Raw genomic sequence first — 6,000 nt, forward strand, 5'->3', positions numbered from 1 at the left:
AACTAAATGCAACGTGGTATCCTGGATTGGCTTCTGAAAAAAAAAAATTAGCGCACAAACATGAAATCTGAATAAAGTCTACAGTTCAGTTAACTGTATTGTACCAATGTCAGCCTCTTGAGTTTGATAAGTGAACCATGGTTATGTAAAAATTTTAACATTATGGGAAGCTTGGGTAAAGGATATGCAGTAACTTTCTGTAGCATCTTCCCAACTCTTCTGTCAATCAAAAAATATTGCGCAATTAAAAGGCCCTCCAAAAAATACTTGAAGGTGGCTGCCTTGGAGAAATTGAGAGTAGGGAAAGAAAATGCTGTTTTTAAATTAGAAGGTTGTAGCAAGATTTTGTTTCTAAATAATGGGCATGTATTTTTATTTAATTTGTTGTAATATTTTTTTATTTTTTTTTAAACTTTTTTATTTTTGAGAGACAGAGAGGGACAGCATGAGCAGGGGAAGGAAGGTCAGAAAGAGAGGGAGCAGGCTCTAGGCTCTGAGCTAGCTGTCAGCACAGAGTTGGACACGGGGCTCTAACCCAAGAACCGTGAGATCACGACCTGAGTTGAAGTCAGGGACTTAACGGACTGAGCCTCCGTTAAGGAATTGTGTGACATGGTTGTTATTACACTAATCAACTATGTTAAAAAGAAAACGACAGGCCCCAAGACAAATAATCCAGGGAAGAAATGGGCAAAAGACATGAATAGACACTTCTCCAAAGAAGACATCCAGATGGCCAATAGACACGTGAAAAGATGCTCAACATCACTCATCATCAGGGAAATACAAATCAAAACAACAATGAGATATCACCTCACACCTGTCAGAATGGCTAAAATTAACAACTCAAGCAAAGACAGACGCTGGAGAGGATGAGGGGAGAGAGGAAACCTTGTGCACCGCTGGCGGGAATGCATACTGCTGCAGCCGCCCTGGAGGGCGGTGTGGAGGTGCCTCAGAAAGTTAAAAATAGAACAACTCTATGACCCAGCAATTGCACTATTAGGTGTTGATCCAAGGGATACAGGGGTGCTGTTTCGAAGGGGCACATGCACCCCGATGTTTACAGCAGCACTATCGACAATAGCCAAAGTATGGAAAGAGCCCAGATGTCCACTGGTGGATGAATAGATAAAGGAGATGTGGTTTATATACACAATGGAGTATTAATCGGCAATTGAAAAGAATGAAATCTTGCCATTTGCAACAATATGGATGGAACTAGAGTGTATTATGCTAAGTGAAATAAATGAGGCAGAGAAAGACAAATATCATATGGCGTCACTCCTATGAGGAATGTAAGATACAAAACAGAAGAACATAAGGGAAGGAAGCAAACATAATATAAAAACAGTGAGGGGACAAAACATAAGAGACTCTTAAATACAAAGAACAAACAGAGGGTTGCTGGAGGGGTGGTGGGAGGGGGGAGGGGCCAAATGGTCAGGGGCATTAAGGAACCTACTCTTGAAATCATTGTTGCACTACATGCTAATTAACTTGGATGTAAATTTAAAAAAGAAAAGGAAAGAAAACCCACATACATAAAAAAAGAAAAGAAAGAAAAGAAAAAATTAAGAAAGAAAAAAGACAAGAGGCCCAAGATAGAGTCATTTATGCTGAGCCAAGTCACCAAACTGGGACTTAATACCTAACCTAATAGCAGTTTCAACCTCCCTCTGAATTTAGTCTTAACCAGTTAGTCAGGAATTTTCCAGTCTGTACCAGTAAGAATAAGAACCCCAGCCCTTACCCTAAGGGAGGGTGACCTTGCCTGGAGCAATCCTTTCTTTTCTTTTGCTGCTAACTTGTTGCCCTACCCTCCTTCCAATAAAAACCTTCACTTTTGTAAACCGCCTCAGAGTTCCCCTTGACTTGCTAGATGGGATATTGCCCAATTCTGGAATCACTTACAAAAGCCAATTCGATCATCAGATTTACTGTTAAAATTCTGTCCTTTAAAAACTATATACAATACAAATAGGCCTTATCAGGGGCGCCTGGATGGCTTATTCGGTTGGGCTTCTGACTTGGGCTCAGGTCATGATCCTGGGTTCGGGCCCCACATCAGGCTTTGTGCTAACAGCTCAGAGCCTGGAGCTGCTTTGGATTCTGTGTCCCTCTCTTGCTCTACCTCTCTCTCTGCTTGCTCTCTGCACCCCTCCCTCCAAGAATAAACATAAAATTTTTTTTTAAAGGTGGTTTATCAGGCACACAAGAAACAGTCCCCAAAGAAACGAAACCATTAACAACAGTTTCATTTAAAAGTAGATGAAGCAGAGGTGCCTTGATGGCTCACCATTAAGCATCCAGCTTCGGCTCAAGTCATGATCTCATGGTTCGTGGGTTTGAGCCCCGCTTCAGGCTCTTTGCTGACAGCTTAGAGCCTGGAGCCTGCTTCAGATTCTGTGTCTCCCTCTCTCTCTGACCCTCCCCTGCTTATGCTGTCTCTGTCTCTCAAAAATAAATAAAACACTAAAAATTTTTTTAAAAAGTAGATGAAGCAAACGAGGGGATCTGAAATGTTTTCGCAACTAAACACAAGACGATCTTCCTCCTTACACCCTATCTATGTTTTTAAAGAGAGAGAGAATGTGTTCTTGAAATGCTAAGAAACTATCCAAGCCCTGGAAGTGTTAGAGTAGGCAGTTACCTGAAAGCCAGCAATGAGGGTCGTGGCCAGTGGTGGGAAGGTCAGAGACCTGACCCGGCAGCACTCCAGGAAGCTGGGTCAAACCAGACAGGCCCCAGGAGAGCAGATACCTTGACCGAATTAACGAGAAAAAGCGAGAAACGCTGCTTCCTGCCCCCAGAAATAAATATTCCGCTTCCTAGTTAACAAGTGTCAATAAAAGAAACATAAACCTCATGCTCGTGCACGCCCTAGCTCCTTCTCTTTCTCCATTCTCCTCCTCCCCCGCTTGCTCACTCCCTCTCATATCTCAAGAAGAGTGTACTTTTCGCTTTAATAAACTTTCCCACTGTGTCACTCGTCCACTGTGTTGCATGTCTGTCCTTGAATTCATTCTTGTGACAAGACCAAGAACTTTTGGTGACTCCTTCAGGTCGAGCTGGATCAAGGCCCCATGGCCCGGGGTCTCCCCCTTTCACCCAGAAACATGAGTATCATCATTCCTCTTGGGACGTCCAAGTTGGAAGTTGGGAGGAGATTCTAGAAAGTGTAATATAGAGTGTGCATGTGAGGTCATCGTTTTGGGGCAAGTTCCTTCAGTGTGAAACGGGGTGTCCAGCACTTGGCCCAGGGGCAGGAAAGGAGAGCAGGTAAAAAACGGGAAGTGACAAGTCCTCGGCCAGGGGGCGGTTCTGCAGTCTCCTCCACCCGCAAGAGGCGTCCCTGAGCCAACTATACTGTAGCCTTGCTCTGGCCAAACCTGCCTGCAGTTCTGAGATAAGTCTATCTCCTGTTGTTCACAGGAGACCCAGTGTGGACTGGGTTAATTGGGAACTAGCTGATGCAAGTTTATCCTTGCTCTTATACTGGCATTGACTTAACCAGCAGTAAAACTGAGCCCAAGGATACTTCCCAGCTTCAGCCACTTGCTATAAAAACCACGTATTAGTGAATCGTGTAATACAATAAAATGTATGGGGAGAGAGAGGGACACAAAACTTAAGAGACTATTGAATACTGAAAACGAACTGAGGGCTGAAGGAGGGGGCGGAAGAGGTGGTGGTGATGGAGGAGGGCACTCGTGAGGAAGAGCACTGGGTGTCGTATGGAAACTAATTTGACAATAAACTACTTAAAAAATAAATAAATAAAATAAAATGTATCGGTTTTCTCTCGGGGGTTCAGCATCTACCTGTGTTCTAGAGGAATAACACATCCAGTTCCATAACATCTGGGGGAGGTTCTGATGATGAGTAGAGTTAAGGCCTGTTTGTGAGGTGACAAGACCCAGGTTCTAGAATCAGGCAGGACAGAATTCTCAAGTCCAACCTGCCCCTCCCCCACACTTAACAGCTATGTGACCCTGACTAAATTGTTTAACCTCTGGGCACCTCAGAACCCTCATCTCCCCAAAGAAAGAAGAACCTGTGATGTTGCCCTGCATATGCCACGTGCCTGCTACATAGTTTGACACTCAACTAAAATAACTAGTAACAGCTAGTATCTGCCGCTCGTGCGCTGTATGTGTAACGTTCTTTGTCACTTCTTACATATACTAATTAACTGAACCCTCTTAGCAATCCTGAAATAGGTCCTATTTCAACATCATCTCCCCCCGATATAGAAAGAAAGACCGAACCTCGGAGAGGTTTTTAATGTTTTTTATTTATGAGGGTGGGAGAGGGGCAGAGAGAGAGAGAGAGACACAGAATCCCAAGCAGGCTCCGGGCTCCGAGCTGTCAGCATGGAGCCTAATGCAGGACTCCAGCCTATGCACTGTGAGGTCATGATTTGAGCTGAAGTCGGACACTTAACTGACTGAGCCACCCAGGCGCCCCCGAACCTTGGACAGTTTAACTTAGACCAGATAACTATGCAATCTGGTTCTTGTATTGCCATTATGGTACACGGCCATTATTATTATTATTATTATTATTATTATTATTATTATTCACCCTAGGGCCCATCATGCCATTTCGCTCACACACACAAGATCAATAGTAACTTTAATCACACCACTGGATGTACTCTTCAGAGGGAGGCCACACTACGTCTCCAGGGTCCAGGACGTGGGGTTTGGTCTCTAAAACAACACGGATAGGGTGCCTGGGGGTCTCAGTTAGTTAAGCCTCAGACTCTTGATTTCAGCTGGGGTCATGATCTTATGGTTCTCACGAATCCTGAGTTCAAGCCCCAGCATCGGGCTCAGTGATGACAGTGTGGAGCCTTCTTGGGATTCTCTCTCTCTCCCTCGCTCTCTGCCCCTCCCCCACATGCGCACGCTCTCTATTTCTCTCTCAAAATAAATAAACTTAAAAAAAAATTTTTTTTTACTGTCTTTATTTATTTTAGAGAGAGAGACAGCAAGAGCAGCGGGAGGTCAGAGAGAGAGGGAGACACAGAATTTGAAGCAGGCTCCAGGCTCTGAGCGAGCAGTCAGCACAGAGCCTGATGTGGGGCTCGAACCCACGAACGGTGAGATCATGACCTGAGCCGAAGCCGGCCGCTTAACCAACTGAGCCACCCGGTCACCCCTCAAAATAAATAAACTTAAAAAAAGAACAACGGATAAAGCAACTTGATTAAAGACACCTAATTAGCATATAAACTATCTGTCAGTGGATTAGCACAGAAACTAGAAACTAAAATCTCAACACAGGATTTTTCTTTATCTTAGGGTCACCCACGGAAGCCCTGCTGGGACTTAAAGTTTCTCTTCGTTCTCTACTTTTCCAACTCTTATCTCCTTTCCTCTGCCAGCAGGTAACTCACAGCTCTCTCCTATCAGCCCTCACACTTTACCACTGACTCAACGTGTCTGCCTCACACTCTTGCTTTCTCTTTTTCCCCTGTGCAAAATGCACACACAAGCTTGTGAGTTTTCCTCACTTCCTTCCTTCAACACCCATCCTGACATTTACTGCTTCTGAACGCCTTGCCTCTTTATGTATTTAACTGTATTGAAAACGAAATGGTTATTTAGATTGAAATGCTCATATCACGGAAGCTCCCCAAGAAAGACGCACCAGAGCCCAGAGTCAAAGCCAAAAAGCAAAGGTCGTTTATTGCAGGTTCGAACCCGGGCCTCTGCTCACTCCAAGCTGGTGGAATGGAGAGAGCCAGAGAGCCCCGACCAAAGGTGGGGCAGGGCTTTTATGAGTTTGGGAAAGGGGAGTTACAGGAAATTGCGACATAGGTACAGTGATCCAATTATTATTATACAATATTATTGACAGCAGGTTTAACCATTCACATTGCCTAGAGTACTTGTTACTTTTGGCGGGACCCAATCACAACATTTAGAGTATTGACCAATCACAGAGTGGGCCCAGGACCCTCACGTAGGGCGTGACTAGGACCTTCATGTA

General features: G+C 44.4%; 1 long non-coding RNA gene across 1 annotated transcript; it reads right to left on the bottom strand.

Annotated features, from left to right (window-relative positions):
• Positions 1-2,678: 2,678 nt before the first annotated feature.
• LOC115286852 lies at positions 2,679-3,891 on the bottom strand. The gene is made up of 3 exons (XR_003906316.1): positions 3,825-3,891; positions 2,958-3,172; positions 2,679-2,763 (listed from the first exon to the last, which is right to left on the bottom strand). It is a non-coding gene; the product is annotated as an uncharacterized LOC115286852 (long non-coding RNA).
• Between the last annotated feature and the right edge of the window lie 2,109 nt (positions 3,892-6,000).

The sequence above is a fragment of the Suricata suricatta genome, chromosome 3, assembly GCF_006229205.1.
Source record: "Suricata suricatta isolate VVHF042 chromosome 3, meerkat_22Aug2017_6uvM2_HiC, whole genome shotgun sequence".
NCBI classification, from domain to species: domain Eukaryota; kingdom Metazoa; phylum Chordata; class Mammalia; order Carnivora; family Herpestidae; genus Suricata; species Suricata suricatta.